Raw genomic sequence first — 17,258 nt, 5'->3', positions numbered from 1 at the left:
ACTGAGTAAAGGCGCATATTTAGAAGACCACAAATTTTATTTGAAGTGCACGAATTGAAACCGAAACGATTTTCCCACAGGGTATTCACGTAAGAGGGTATATTCATATGGAAATATTTATGTAGATACATACGTACTTATGCACAATTAAATATAGAGTTGTTTGCGGTAAAATTATTTACGTGACTTGACTGCAAATAATAACACATGCAATATGGGATAAATCCTGTTAACTGAACCAAAACGAAACGAGGTAGCGAAAACTGCCAAAAAAAGAGAAATTAAAAAAATAATAGAAAGTGCAGTGCAGAAGTGGAGTGAAGAAGTGGAAGAACAAAATAAAAATTAAAAAAAAATTGAAAAATAACAGCAAAGTAGTGGGAGAAAATTAAACATTTAAACAGAAGAAATTAAAAAAGTGCACAGAATCAAGGGCATTGTAATGAAAATAACTACGCCAGCAGTGTCACAATTTTTATAGCAAAAGCTTTATTACCCAATTTGTTTTATCAATACTTTAAATCGATTATTCATGAGCTGAAATTATATGAAAATGAGAAGAGTATGAAAAACACTCCGTTGATCCCAAATGGATTATGTGCGGGTAATGTAAATTATATATTTTTACATTTTGTCTTTTTTTTATTTTTGCTTTTTGACCCACATCAAATTGTTTTGATTTATATCCATTCGACAGCAAATGTCCTTAAGGGAATGAGTGAAATGCCAGCAGCGAGCGCTGAGCTAAAATTTTATTTGCCGTCATCATCAGGCAGTTTTTTAGTATTTTTTTTTTTTTTGTTTGTTTTGCGTTTTTTCGTTTTTTTTTCGTTCTGTTCATATTCTGCACTGAAGCTGTTAGCTGCGTCATTGTAATTTTATCGCGCGAATACTCGGAGGAATATTTTTTTTTTGTTTCAAGTGATTGTTCGGCTATTATTTTTTATTACTGAAATGCACCCCCACTGGTCCACTTGCGGATCCAAAAATGTGTAAAAGGAGGGAGAAGTACGAGGCAGAAATATTTTTGGTTGCATTGAATTTACGTTTAAAAATGACGTTTTTCGTTTTATTTGAAGAAAATCATTTACGTATGCTTTACTGAAAACTAGACTTATCTCTACCACCTATAACAGACAATTACAAAATATGTATGTATGTATGTCAATAACCACGCACAGAGTTCCCAAATATGCACAGAATTTGTTATATATATATTGAAGGCAGTTTTTCCTGGAAGGTTTTTTATGGCATAAATTGCACAAACTTCTAAAAGATGTGAAAAATTTCAGGGAGATCGGTCAATAACTTTCCGAGTTATCGTGTACGCCAATTCGATAAATATAGTTTTGAGAAAAACGCGTCTAAAGTTTGAATACATGAAAATTCAACCTCTCCCTGAGCTCGAACGCAAAGAATAGACTCGTCACGGTTGACGATCATTAATATAACAAATACATAAATTTACGTTCTAAAATTTTTTTGACGTATTCTTAAAGGAATATATTAACATTTTATGAAACAAAAAATTATTTTCGAAATTTCACAGGTATCAGTCCCCTTAACGATTGACTGTGCAAACCGAATGCTAGTTTTGCTTCCTGTATTCAAAATAATAGCAGCGCGACATTGGAAAACTGGCGTATTTCTCCCAGCAAGATCCCATGGATCTACACGGCTATGATAAGACCTATTATTATCACCTATTATCACCTAGGCATTAGTGGTATTGATGAGTAGACTCTCTCTCGTGGAAGTCAGGAGGACCTATCAAGACTACAACGCACTGTGAGCATCTGTTGCACCGAAGCTTTTCCGACTACTTCAGGCTCGGCAAGTCTCAAACTTTGTGCAAATTTAAAAAAAAAAATTAATAAATTTTCATCAAAATTGCACTACACTTTGAAGTATTTTTTTGAAGACCAAAGTACCAAATAAATTTTTTTCATTCCAACATGACGACGCTGCTATCGCCCTTATCAATCGCACGAAGAGCACAAATTCCTTAACGAGGCCTGCAGACCATGCTCACTCGTATTGTTTTAGGAGATCAACGACCGCTTTCAACGAATTTACTTTTTCATCTGCCTCTTCAATAACTTCACGAGCATTACCTAACAACTCATCAGCCTCTCATTGTCGAAGTATAGAACTTCATTGCCGCAGTAAAATTAAAATAAGCGAATCGGGAAGCAAACATTAAAAAATAACAAGGATTTATGGCAAAAAATCAAAGAACTATGGTATTTTACTCCCACAGAAACCTGCCGCAGGACTAAAATAAATAAAAGTTTACAGAAAAATTAAAATATAAAATACAAAAATTTACATATAAAATACAAAACTTTACAATATAAATGACAAAAACCCAAGCCAAAATAAAACTTGAATAATTAAATAAATAAAAAAATGTTTAGCTAGTCAAATATATTTATTTAATAACATAAATTAGTTATATTATATACAATATTTTTTGAAAAATATATTAATTTCAAATTTAATAAATATTTAGTAAACTCTTAATTAATAATAAATATAAAGTAAACACAAAATTTAGTTAAGTCTGTCTATAATAATATCAGTTAGTATTTCCTCCTTAAAAGTAAAAAAGACCATTAATCAAATTTACTCTTTTTCATTAAAAAAAAATCAATGAAAACAGCCTATTTCATTTCAATTTTTTCATTGAACTTAATCATTAACCAAGAATTTAAACAATTAATTAAATTTGTTAACTAATAAATATAAAATAATTATATTTAATTTAAATTACACAGTCCTGCGAGGTACAGTTTCTAAAACGGCTATGGGTGTTTCCTGAAGGTTGTTTTATGCTGAATATGACCTTGAAAATGCTCCAGCACGTCAGGATTTTTGGCAATTTGAGGTTAAATAGTCAAAAAATGCAGATTTTTGCCATTCTTAAAATAGTATAACTTTTTTATATTAAATGGATGAAATTTAAAAATGGATTTTAAAGCTGAAGAGTAGTACTTTGCGATGCCGTTGTCCAAATTAAAAAAAAAACTTTACCTTTCTCAAAAAAAAATTATAAAAATGGCCGAAATCTGCATTTTTTGACTATTTCACCTCAAATTGCCAAAAATCCTGACGTGCTGGAGCATTTGCAAGGTCATATTCGTTTTCAGCACAAAAAAACCTTCAGGAAACCCCCATAGTAGTTTTAGAAACTATAAAAAAGCGAGATTTCGCAGGCCTGTGGTATTTATCATAAAAAAATTAGACTCGTTTTTCTCGAAACTACTTTTTCGGCACGGTCATGCAGACTCAGAACTCATACAGTTTTTAATATTTTTTGATGCCGTTTTTTTTTAAATATTCAAAAGTGTTTTCTCTATAGATTTGATTTTTGATTATTTTATTAAAAAAAATTATAAACATAATTAAAGTGTCACATTTATCACGTGCAACGCATATTTTTTCTTAAATGCCGTAAATTGCAAAATTTTTCGAAATTCAAAAATCCGTCTAAACAGGCGATAACTAGGACTCTATTTTATACAAGAGTTTTTTTACTTTTCACAGAACCATCAACATTTCAAGGAGAAATGATGCAGAACGTAGAGCAACTTTTTTTCATTGTACTTTGGGTCACGTAATTTTATGTAAACTAATTTTGGTAAAGAAAAATTAAAATAAATTGTTTCATGAAGTTCAAGTACTAATAAACAATGTATACATTTTTTTTTTTATATTTATTCTATTATTATCCCTTCTAAAAACAGTTTTTTTAGCGCATTTTTGGCGCTGCTGGACACGTGTAATATCTTAATTTATGAAATAAAAGCCACATACAATTTAATATCTGTTTATTAATTCTTATTGTATTATTAATTGAAAAAAAGCCTGCATTTTCCATATGAACCTGCAGGGTACATATATTAATGACCGTATGTGTATATAATAAGCGCTTACACCCTTTTAGGGTACTTAGTCAAGCTCCCCTTACTATTTCTGGTTTGTGTCTGGATGTTTTTCTCAAATGAAGTGACCAACAATTTTACACCGCCTTGAAACGGCAAATGGATTTTTGTTCTTTTTCCTGATTTTTCATGGCAGACATACACTCCGACGTATGCCATTGCTTGCCGAGGGCTGTACGTTAATAGGAAAAACATTTCTTGGCGAGATTTTGAACCTGTGCACTTCCGATGCGGCTACGACGGCCGATAACAAAATTTGTAGGAATTATTACTCGTATCAGCCTCATTAATTTTATGTGCATAATTTGCATTTTTTATATTTTTATTTCAACTTTTTCTCCATAGGTAGCTAAAAATCATTATTTATATTACTTCCATACAGAATTGATTTTTCACATTAATGACGCGCACTTCAATGCAATTTTTATGTTTTTTTTTTGTTTTTGTTGTTCAGTACGTTACTAAAAAATAATATTTGCAATTTCACGTAAAACACAACACCTCCCGTATGTTTTTACACTTCCCATTCTTTTGCTTTCGCGTCAGCTGCAATCTGTGCATGGCGCCATATCGAAATTGCCCGTAAATAATTGCAACAACAAGCAATTATTTCATTTGTCGCAGCGGTTTTTTTTTGTTTTTGTACTTGTATTTGTTTTCCCACATCTGGCATATGCACCGTGTGTACACAAATACACAAATTCCCATACAAACGACGCTTATAGGATATCGTAAAAATCTGTACTGCAGTCATGCGTGCCACAGCAATTACGCTCAACCGGTATGAATCGGCTGCACTGATATAAATGGGACCTCTACCTCAGCACTTTCACCACTCCCCCGCCTCCTCCTCCGCCTTTATAAGGGAGCTGTATCTCGCCACAGCGCGCCATGTGTAATCAATTTATCTGTACTTGCAACAAAAAATCAATTTAACACCATAAAATAAAAATTATTTGCCAACATTTGTCCCCGCTGTGCAGAATTTACGTTTGCGCGTTGACATATGGTGCGATATGTTTTTATGTGTGTGTGTGTGTATCTCCTTGTTCCATTTGCCAACATGCATGCTACAACAGTTGCTACAAATTTCACCACTTAATGGCTGGTAATCACTCTAAATTATTTTATATAAATTGCAGTCAATTTATTTTGAGTTGTTTACTCAAAAGAAGTGGAATATTGCAATTTTTATAAGAATTTAAAGTTTGTCGTTCTTTTAAAAATTATTGATAAATTTAAAAATTAATTCTTTACAGGACCCATTTTCAGGTACTACCTGGAGATTTCTCAAGTATGGGTTACTGACCATAGAAAAATCGGAGATAAAGAGAAGGCGGATGAGTTGTCTAGGCTAGGTTTCCCCTTTTTGACCGAAGCGCAACCAGTAGAAGTTCCCTTCAGCCGGATTAAAGTGGATCTAAAGCCTCACTATTACAGCATTGCAAGTACAGGGCCCGCCATCTAACGTTACGGATTTGAACTAGGTATTATTTGAAGAATGGTAACACTTAGCTGTCATCTGATTTAACAGAAAATTAGTTTTATTCTTCCGCTGAACGAAAATGGTTGTGTATACGCTCAAAGAACGCTGGGAAATATTGCGACATTACTTTGAAAATCATGGTAATGTTGCAGAATGTGAATCTTTTGCGCACTGTCTTCGAAGATCGCATTATCAGCCGATATTCTGATATCGTTTGGCCGCCTCGGAGCTGCGATTTGACGCCGTTGGATTATTATCTTTGAGGTGGCGTCAAAGACCAGTGTTATGCCAACAAACCAGCAACAATTGATGCACTGAAGACCAACACACGCGATGTCATAGCTGAAATACAGCCGCATACAATCGTAAATGTGTTGAAAAATTGGACCGATCGTATGGGATGGTGCATGGCTAGCCGAGGCAGTCATATGAATGAAGTTGTTTTCCATCATTAACCGGAAGGATTGTACTTCAAAATAAAAAAAAACAGTTTGAAAAAATATTGAGTAGTTTCTTTTTTATAGCATTTTTAATTCCGTAAAGTTATATGGCGAACCCTATATATGAAACATTGCATCATGTCCAAGAAGACATACAGGGTTTGATTGAAAAGTAATGAGCCTTCCCGCACGGAGCGTCTGCCAAGCGATCAACGAATCGGCTGGTGGGGGAAAATGATCGTTGGACTTTCCCCTTCCACTAGAAACCGGTCCCAGTTCGCTGGCAACAGCGGTAGAGTCAACATCGCTCCGCGCGTGAAAGCTTCTTTAAAAGTGTGTTAGGATTTTGCAGTGGCTAAAATGCAGCGATCGTTGGAGCAACGTTACTCGATCAAATTTTGCGTAAAGCTAAACAAAACGAGTACCGAAACCATTGGGCTACTCAAGGAGGCTTACGGGGACCAATCTCTGTCCAGTACCCAGGTAAAACGGTGGCACAAGTCGTTCAAGGAAGGCCGGAAGGACGTCGGCCCGACCTCGTCAACAATTGGACCATTCATCACGACAGTGCGCCGGCGCACACCGCCTTCCTCTGCACCTCTGCATTGGCCAAGATGGGGGTTCCGGTGCTTCCCCACCCTCCCTACAGCCCAGACCTGTCCCCTCCGGACTTCTTCTTGTTCCCGCGTCTGAAAAGAAAGCTGAAGGGGAGGCGTTTCGACTCCATCGAGGCGATCCAAAAAACTGTGACAGCCGAATTGAACGCGATTTCGGCGAATGAGTTTAAAAAATATTTCCTGCAGTGGAAGAACCACTACCAGCGGTGTATTGACGCTCAAGGGTCCTATTTTGAAGAATATTAGTTGTATAAGCCAATGGGTTTAATAAAACTGCTTAAAAAAATAAGGCTCATTACTTTTCAATCAAACCCTGTAGTCTAACTATAACTCATCAAAGACCAAGGAACAGCTCAGGTATGGTCCACCTCATGATGAAAAGATTTTTAGAGGTGGTAGGCTGATGGCACTTGGGATGTGCTCACAGAAACACGGAGAGTGTTGGTGATATACGAAAAAAATCAACCAATGACACTTCGTTGCAGTCTAAACAACGACTGATTGCACGAGCGTGAGAATGAATGTGAAATGATCGTGTAGAATTCGGCTGCCAAATATCCTAGGTGTCACGGTAGCCGAAATTCCCCACACAAATTTCTTTTTCACCATAGTTAAAGAACAAACCTGGTAAATCTATCATCCTTGGATCCGCCCGACATTTCAGAACTAACCGCTATTCTAACAGGTTACTAGAAGGTAAGAGAGCACACAACAAAACATGCCGTAATTGTGGAGAAGTGGGGAAAACAAACAACTTTCCACTATCTTTACAATTGTGTAGGTTTGTTTAAAGCAAAAATTGTTTTCATCGAATTTTGGTATTGGGTATGGGAAGTTTCCGTCCATTCTTAGCTAAAGTTACGAATTATTTAAGCAATTAAATATTACATGATATTATGTGAAGTATGTGGCATTGGAAGTTACAACTTTGCTCCATCTTTCGGACAGCATTCGGATTCCTTTGACGAAAAATACGACTTCTTTTTACTTGATCAATTCATTGAGCCAGTTTGCGATCCTCTCGTAAGAAGTGAACCGGTCTCCCATAGGGGATGAATGCACTGATCGGAACAGATGGTAATCCGATGGTGCAATGTCTGGGGAATACGGCGGGTGGGTCAAGATTTCCCAATTCAGTCCCTCTAAATATTTCTGGACCGATTTAGCAGCGTGCGGCCTGGCGTTGTAATGCAGCGGAATCAGTTTGTCATGTCTATCGACCTATTCCGGCCGCTTTTCTTTGGTAGCTCGATTCAAACACATTAGCTGCAGTCTGTAATGATCGTCAGTGATGGTTTCAGATGGCTTGAACCAAGTCCATCGACAGCGAAAAAAAATATTCATGCTTCAAAGGTTATGCTGTGAGTTCATAATAGATGACACCCTTCTGATCCTACCAGATACACAACATAACCTTTGAAGCATGAATTTTTTTTTTCGCTGTCGATGAACTTGACTCACCTGGCATCATTTTTCATCGCCAGTGTCGAAGCGATGCAGAAAACCTTTTCTTTTTTGTCGTTCAAGAAGCCTCTCACACTTCACCCAACGTCTCTCAGATATATCATCAAGTGTTCGATATGTTTCGTCATCACATAATTGTTGTATTTGAGTATCTTCGAATTTTTTCAGTTCCGCTTCAAGATCTTTATCCCTCACGTCGAAATTGTCACTTTGGAAGCGTCAAAACTACTCTTTACAAGTTGTATGGAACGAGATTATCATAAATACTGATCAATATACGACACGTTTCAGCTGCACTTTTCTTTGAATGGTAATAATGAAGCAAGGCTTCCCGCAAATGCTGTTTTTCGGGACGAACGTAGACAGTTTTGACCTCAGATAGAAAAGGGTCTTTACGCTTCAATCGAATGTCAACTACAGCGATCAACACCTCACATATACACCTTCAAATCACCAGTATAATTTTGTTACCAGAGCGAACACAAAAATAGTATTAGCAGCAACACTTCTTTTGCGAGGGCGGAAACTTATTCCCATATAGCCGACTCCGAATGGCAGATATTTTTTTATAGCAGAAATACACTCGGAGGTTTGCCATTGCCTGCCGAGGGGCGACCGCTATTAGAAAAATGTTTTTCTTAATTTTGGTGTTTCACCGAGATTTGAACCTTCGTTCTCAGTGAATTCCGAGTGGTAGTCATGCAGCAATCTCTTCGGCTACGACGGCCGTCCCATACCCAATATAATAAAGTTCAAGTTTCAGGTGTCCATAATGTTTGTCAACTTTTTCTGCTGACGGTATTGGGTGCTTTCTTCCATATTAAAAAATGTGGACTATGCGTTAAATGCAGAAAATGCACAACAAAGCGCCCGGAAAAAAACTCAAATATGGATGTGATTTTTGATAAACTTAAAACTTGGACTTTATTATAAAAAAATTCAATGATCTATAAAACTGTGTATACAAAATTTTTCTAAAACTTCTGGGTAGAAAGCTTGAAATTTTGATGAGAATTTAACGAATTTTTACAAATTTTATTGAAATGGTTAAAATTAAAAAATAAATAGTCAAAACTTATTAATATGTGGTGTGAACTTTATTGAATTTTGACGCTGACTGTATGCGTATATTTTTTATAAGTATTTTTGTTCATTTTTTTATTTTTTGTTAAATTTAAATGCTTTCATTTCCCATTGCACATGAGTTTGTTTAATTTGAAAACGGATTCACGGATTATACTTTTTCTAAACTTTTCGCTGTTATATAAAGTTCGGTTCGTACCGAATTGACCACTTCCTTACTGCATAGTTGTTATTTATTATTATATTTAGTTGAAGTCATACCTCTAGATAATTTTTTTTTCTTCATTTTTATGGCCTCAATGAATTCGTTCGCTTTTCATCACATGCATATAAGATACCTGATAGTACAACAGTAAATATCGAGAAGCTGACCTACTTCTTATTAATTGCCGTTTTTAAGGGTGGTTACGTTTCAAGGCCCGGTGTTGATTTTAAATAAAATACAATTTTTTTAAGAAATTATTATCATTTCTCTTTATTATGATAATATTGGTATGGCTCAATTACGTATAGAACAAAATATTGGCCAAATGGCCGCCACGCCCTCCATCCGATGGTCCAAATTTTCGATGACGCTTTAACGCTTGAATTGTTGCTGGCTTATCGACGTACACCTTTTCTTTCAAATAACCCCAAAGAAAGAAGTCCAACGGTGTCAAATCACATGAACTTGGTGGCCAATTGACATCGCCGCGACGTGAGATTATTCGGCCATCAAATTTTTCGCGCAAAATAATTAGCCAATGTTTCGTTAGCTGTGTAACAAGTGGCACCGTCCTGTTGAAACCACATATTGTCCACATCCATATCTTCCAATTTGGGCAACGCTATCTCACGATAGCGAACACTATTCACAGTAACTGCCTGACCGGCCTCATTTTGGAAAAAATACGGCCCAATGATGCCGCCGGCCCATAAACCGCACCAAACAGTCATTCTTTGCGGGTGCATTGGTTTTTCGGCAATCACTCTTGGATTATCATTCGCCTAAATGCGGCAATTCTGCTTATTGACGAATCCACTGAGGTGAAAATGTGTCTCATCACCGAAGATGATTTTCTTCACGAAGTGCGCGATATGCATTTTGATTTGAACGCCCGTGTTCATAATAAGCCTGAATAATTTTAACGCGTTGCGCGATTGTGTATCTTTCCATGCTTCGAATTGAATTAATCTGAAATTCAAAAATGTTAAATCAAATGCAGAAAAAAACTGACGTTTAGGTTTGGCTCATATTGAATATCGGTCCTTGAAATTTAACCACCCTTTATAAAAATGTAAAAGACTGCGCTGTATTCTTTGAGCTCCCATTGAAAAGACTTAAAGCCTCAATAACAAATGCACGCTTTGTACAGCCGATTAATACCAGCACAAATATTAAATTGAATATTAAATAAAGTCTATTTCCTCATTATTCTGCTAATCTCGGAAATTCTTGAGATTATCGCAATTAAAACATAAATATGTGTTCGTGTATATTTGGCGTTTTTTCTATTAAATATTCAGCGTTTTGTAGCGCAGTATTTTTTTCAATGTCAACTCACGTGGAAAATTATTGAATAGGATGAGGCAACGATTACATTTCCCAAATAAAATTACAGCAAATACACACATTAGAGGACACATACAGAGTGGTTCAAATACTGGCATAACTCTTATTTTTGAATCATGGAAAGTGTGATGTGAAATAAAAACAACTTATACTCACAAAAATTTCATTTCGATTGTGTATTCATTACTTCTTAGCGAGCTTCACAAATTCTTGTATTAATGTCAGCAGGTTGTTGCGGAAAGCAAATGTAACTCGTCCATTCTCAATACATCCGACCTCAAAATATGCCAAAGCCACTAAGCGGCGGCGAAAATGGTCAATCCTCTCTTAGTCCTCCAAGGCGCATTCATTAAAGGTAGTGGCACTAGACCAACAACAATGTTTTGTTCATTTGATTGTCACAGCAAAGTATTGGGGAAATAGAAAGCAAAGAATGAATTCGCCATGTCTCATTCTATGCTAACAGCCACATGGACCCGGCGAAAGCAAAAAAAAAAAAACAAATCAGGTGATTTACCAACACCACCTTTAACAGATTCGCCTCTCCATCCTCCAAGACCGAAGGTGAAATCTATATTAAAAACAATAGCATCTGAGTTCAGTTTATTGTAGCTTTCAAAAGGAAAGCAGCACACGGGCTGTGCAAATTTAGCAATGCTTAAAATAGTGACATAAACCTAACACCTACAATGAACACAGATAGTATTTTTATATAGATAGTAACACAGATTTCACTTTAAGCAACAAAATGGCATCATACGCGCAGGATGCTGTGGAAAGCCCATGGCAGCAAATGTGAAATGAGTTCTTACAGCTGAATATTTTCTGCCAATACATAAAGCCAACTCCACTACGAAAAAATGTAAAGTCTGTACTGATTTGTTTAAAGAAGCGAGAGCTATTGCATTCGAAAGTAAAGGATTCACGCTAAAAACCTGGTCTTCGCTGATATTTTGTCACAAATGCACCTTCAACAGTTGCGTTATTTTATAGTCACATTTCTTATGCCAGTACTCTGTCAGCGCGAAAAAATGCAATAACTCCTGGATTGTTCAATCGGTGTGTTTATGAAAATAAGTTTTAAGCGAGGTACATTTTAAGGTCGACTATGTTTATAAATAATTGTGCCACATCTGTTGAACGATAAACGTCCATTCCACCGTCGTGAATAGATAGGTGGTGACGACGATTTGGAAGTGCACAAGTTCAAATGTCCGTGCAGGAAACAACAAATGTTAAAAAAAAAGTCTTGTCTAAAAGCGGTCGCCCCCGGCTGACAATGACAAACTCCATAAAAAAGTTTCTCACAAAAAACCATCTGCCGTTCGGATTCGGTTTAAACCTGTATTTCCCTCCATTTGTGAAACTACATCAAGACACAATCCAGAAATGGGAGAAAAAGCTCGACCAAGCATCCAATAAATGGTATAAGTGGTAATTATATATATCACCTTTTGGTCGAGGTAAAGTATGATCCGAAGCGATGTATATGCGTGTTAAAGGAGGTTGGGAGGCGTGCAGCATTTTTTGACAGTTAACTCCGTTTTACTCTGAACTTCGGACAGACCTCTCTATCCGCAAATTGGAGTTTGGGTGTCGTACCAGAGCAATCTTTCCAAGTAGGCAGGATTTGAACGCCAAGAAAATATGTTCCGAGGCTGCTACCTCTGTCTTCACTGACGGATGGTATCGGGTGTTGGGATAGAAGCTTTCTCTAAATCAGCGAATTTATCTATTTCCTGTTAATGCTTTTCAGGCGGAAATCTTCGCGATCGCATGCAAAATAGTTAGACCACAGGGGAGCGAGGAAAATATTAACATTTCTTACGATAGTGAAACTGCGATCAAGGCACTGAGGACGGCATGATGCAGATCCATATTGGTTAACTCCTAAAGGGAGGAGATCAAATCTCCTGACTGTTGCTATTCCTCTGGAATAGGAAGAATAGATGGATGGAGCTATATTTCTGGGAGCTTGTGTACTATTTCGAAAACCCCTTTGGCCCCAATAGAATAGACGCAGGACGCAAAAAACCCTGGGGATTCCACGCCATTTAATTTCCAAACTTGTAAAGGGTTTTCCAATAACAGGTGTTATGAATGAATGGATTGCGCTATCAAGAGATGATTACCGTTTTTTATGGTCGGAGTTGAATAGTATTGGTCTGGACAATGTTCATTTTCAACAAAACGGTGCTACGTGCCAAACAAGCAACAAAACCATTGATCTTTTACGGGAAAAGTATCCGGACCGTGTTATCTCTCGAAGAGGTGATCACAATTGGCCACCGAGATCTTGTGATTTAACATCTTATGACTTTTTTCTCTTGGGCCACGTGAAAGAGAAGGTCTACGCCAACAGCCCAGTGTCGATTCAAGATCTCAAAAATGGAATTCGTGAGGCTATCGAGGACATAGGGCAGCCACTTTGCAATTCGGTTATGAAAGTTTCATGAAAAGGACATTGTCCTGTAAGCTTGGTCATGGTGGTCATTTGCCTGATGTTATTTTCCACTATTAATGGCATACCTTTATCCTTACAATGAAATAAACACTGGGTGCTCCTTTCTTCGACAGCCTCCAACCAAAATCCCATCAACCTTCTACAGCTCTAGTTGGTTGTAGGTATCTGCCCGTTGGAGGTCTCATAATGGTATCAGAACGGAATTTTAGTACTACTTGGCGAGTGCCAGTCTGATACTTCAACCATTTCTGCTACCTACCTACCCAAAAATTATTTTAATATGGGTGTCGCCAAACAAATATTAAAAATCATATTAAACAACACTTTAACCACAAATAACGCCTAAACTGGGAGCTAACCAATGAGTGGTACAATATTTTCAACTACGCAAAGATCCATATAACAGACTTCTTACAAGCTACTAAAAAAACACCTACACGACTAGATATTAATAAATCAAGTCATCTTCGCTAGGACACACGAAAATAACATGCGGTCATTATATGAATAACACAAACCCAGTCAATGTACTAACAACAGAAATAAATATTTACTAACAAAAATGCAATTCGCACCTCTCAGTCACTTCTGTTGGCTCAATATCCCTAATAATTGAATTGCTAAAAAGAACCAACCCTTATCATATCATCTAAAATAAAATGCATCTTCATTAAAGAATGGAAATATGTATGAAATTATGCATTACTCCTAAGACAAATAGCTTATACAATTTATATTTTCAGCTAATTTTATTAAAATAAAATGAATGGAACTCAACGCAAAAATCTGCCATCCTTGTAGCTATTCAGATCGAGGCGTCGTACACCCAACTCTAATTTTACACGGCCTTTTGTATATGATTTTGAGATAACATGACTCACTAATATCACATATATATTTTTTTTAATTTCGTTCTTGCACGAATCTCTAAACAAAAATTGTTTTCCTAAAAAAGCATAAGTCATAAAAGAAATATTATTAAGTAAAAATGTTTTGTGTAAGAGCAATAAGTACATTTTAAAACTTTTATTTACTTTTATTCTTATTTGCTTCTGTTTTTTTGGTATGGGATCCAGGACGTTAAATCTTCTAAAGATACTTATAGCCCGTGCTATAAGCATGCCCAATTCGCTCGTCCGTTCTACGGCTGAGCAGCTACAGACCAAAATCACTCCCAGCACCTCTTAGTCTTGCAGTTCCTTCCGGGACCGTCAGTTAAGATACTCCTTCGTAAGGCAGGCTATTTGGACATTTCGTCCGCTCAGACGTTGTTCATCTGTTCGGGGTCTCACCATTATTATCTTCACAAATTAATAATATCCCACTTATCAACCGAGGAAAGTTTTTGTCGAACTATTTCGTTGGTGCTCATTGTGCAAATCAGTTGCTACTCAACCCTATTTCTATATGTATTAAAAAACAGCATATTGGATGGTTCCTAATGACAAACTCTTTAAATAAAATCAATACAAATGCGTAGATATATACATATGGAAGTAATTTTTATGAGCAGTGGGCCATAACTCCAGCACCATGTAACACAATGTTGTATTTGTGTTAATCGTGATTCTATAGGAGACTAAGTTAAACATTTACTGCATCAATACGAGTGGGGATTAACGCATATGAACGAATACATTCGAATGTTATGGATTACGTTAGGCGGCATTTGCCGATGCTTGGCCGTAAGCAATTGCAATTACCGCTGCTGGTAATTATATGGTAAAAGCAATATATTACACGAGTGTGTTTATGGACGTGTGTGTGCATGTGGTTGCCTATGGATGTGTATGCTTTTGTGCGCCCGAGTGTAAGTAATACTAAATCATTTGTGTGCGAAATAATAAGCAAACGAACTTACTGCCTACATTAATGGCTTTATTTGAGCAATTTATTACATACGTGGATATGCATGTATCGGACTACATACACACTCATACACACTCCACATATACAAAGATATATATAAATATATATGTATATATGCCCTTTGCTTGTTAGGGATTGTAATGCTGTGTGAATGCGTGTTAAATGGCTTTAGTTGCACAAACAATTCAGGTGATTAAATTATCAACATGCAATTTCATGCATTGTATAAATGTGATTATTATAAAGTGTTCTACTTTGTAGAAATAGCACGTGAAGAGATCATTTACCGCTATAGATATATATATAAGTATGTAAATATGTAGCAACACTAATTCATGCAGGCAATTCAAATGCATTTAAGCGTAATGCATTAAATGTTTGCAATACTAAAATATATATTTTTGCATGTATATATGTATGTGTATATGTGCGTATGTATGTATGTATGCATGTGTATTTATAGCAGCTACAAAATTGTGCTCATAGCAGCAAACATTCTCTCCATTATCTGCATTTCCTGCTTCACTGACTTCCTGACTGTCTTAGCTGCGCCCATAAGTATGCTTAGCATTCTTGTGCAACTGACTAACGGTGCACACATGCGCACACCTTTCTTCCGACATCGCTTTATTTGGACCTTTGTGCACACAACAAAAGAAATACTTGGAATATTTACAATATTATTCTCGCTTTGTTTTTGTTGTCCGCACTCACTCGCCAGCACTTGGCTGCACATAGAGGGCAATGGTATTATGCCAGCGTAAATATTAAGCATACGAGTATACGTGTAAATTCGTGCAATCTCGCCTCACTTATTCCTTTATCTTTTCGCCCTCACCACCCTCTCCAACCTCTAAATACTCTTGTTCTCCTCATAGCTCTTGTACTATGCAAGGAAAAGGAATATTATATTAGTAGCTGAAGCAGGTTGACATTAATGGCTACATGTTCTTGCCCAAGCGGTGACATCACTCACGTGCATGGCATACTTGCTGTTCTGACTTTGTCGTATTGCAAGCTGTTTGCAATGTTGCAAGTTAGTTGCCCAGCATTTCAGCACTACAAAGAGACTGCATACCTACACTTGTGGTCGTAAAAAAATGCACCACCTTGCATTCTACTTTATTGAAGCTTTATAGCGGTGAATTGCAAAGAGAAAGTTTCCTATGTGGAGTTGGCAACCAGGAACACCTAAATGAGTTTTCATGAAATTTCTCTGTATTTTGTTCACTTTTCATTTATGTACTTTTGCTTCGATTTTGGTTATATTCATAATACGTGCTGATAGTAGGAGAAGAAATACTCTCCAAGACAGGCGCTCGCTAGGTTTCGGTGCACCGTGTAAAGCTGTCATATAAGATATGGCAAACCTGATGTCGTTGAAACTTACTAAGTTTCAATTTTTGTTGATAGTCAAGCAGCGATCAAGGCTCTGGCCTCAATGAGCATCAATTTGAAATGTAATAAAGAATAGGAGGTCACTCTCGCTTGTCCAATAGCACAACACCACAGTTTATTGGATCCTCAGACACTCAGGAGTGGAGGGAAATGAAAGAGCGGATAAGTGTGCAAGGAAAGGCTCTGAGCTAAACTTTAGCAAGTGGGAAAGGGCATAGGCATTCCACTAAACGAACTATGCACTGCGATTGGCTTGGGCGTAATCGCGGAAACCTAAAGATGGTATCTGCCTACTAACTGCAGGATCCCCAAAGCGCTCTGGCCAAAATTGAATCTTAAAAGAACAAAATGTCTGCTTGGATTCAACTACCAGCGTCAACACAGGGCACTATTAGCATCCTAGCCAGTAGAGTGGGTGTACCTCACAATTACTTCTGCAGGAGCTGTGAAGATGAAGAAGAAATTGAGTCGGTACAACACCTCTTTCAAAGAAGACGTGCCAAATAATATATATTGGGGATTATTTCCTTGAATACCTGGAAATTTGCAAAATTTCTCACTGGAGGGACTAGTTACTCTCTTAAAAAGATCGAAGTGGTTGAAATAACCTGGTTAGGGGATGGAAATCAAATGCAGGTATCACAGGCAATCTGGCTCACAAAACTTGCTCTACTTTTACTTAGAAAAGAAGAAATATTAATTAGAGTACAGATCGAAGTTCTTTCACGCCTACCATCTTGTGGGCAGGAATGTTTAATGTAATCCCATTCTGATGAAATTCGATTTACACATTGGTTTTATCTAGAAAAATGTATATCTCAAAGATGGTATAGATGAGGCTAGTAGCATCCCCACCACCCATACAGAATGCAGATCCTAATAAATATAAACCGATTTTGATGAAATTTTATGTAAACTTTCAGATAAGTCCAAGTCAGTTA

This window comes from Anastrepha ludens, chromosome 2 (assembly GCF_028408465.1).
Source record: "Anastrepha ludens isolate Willacy chromosome 2, idAnaLude1.1, whole genome shotgun sequence".
Lineage (NCBI taxonomy): Eukaryota > Metazoa > Arthropoda > Insecta > Diptera > Tephritidae > Anastrepha > Anastrepha ludens.
The sequence above is the reverse complement of the archived record's forward strand: the minus strand, read 5'-3'. Positions refer to the sequence as shown.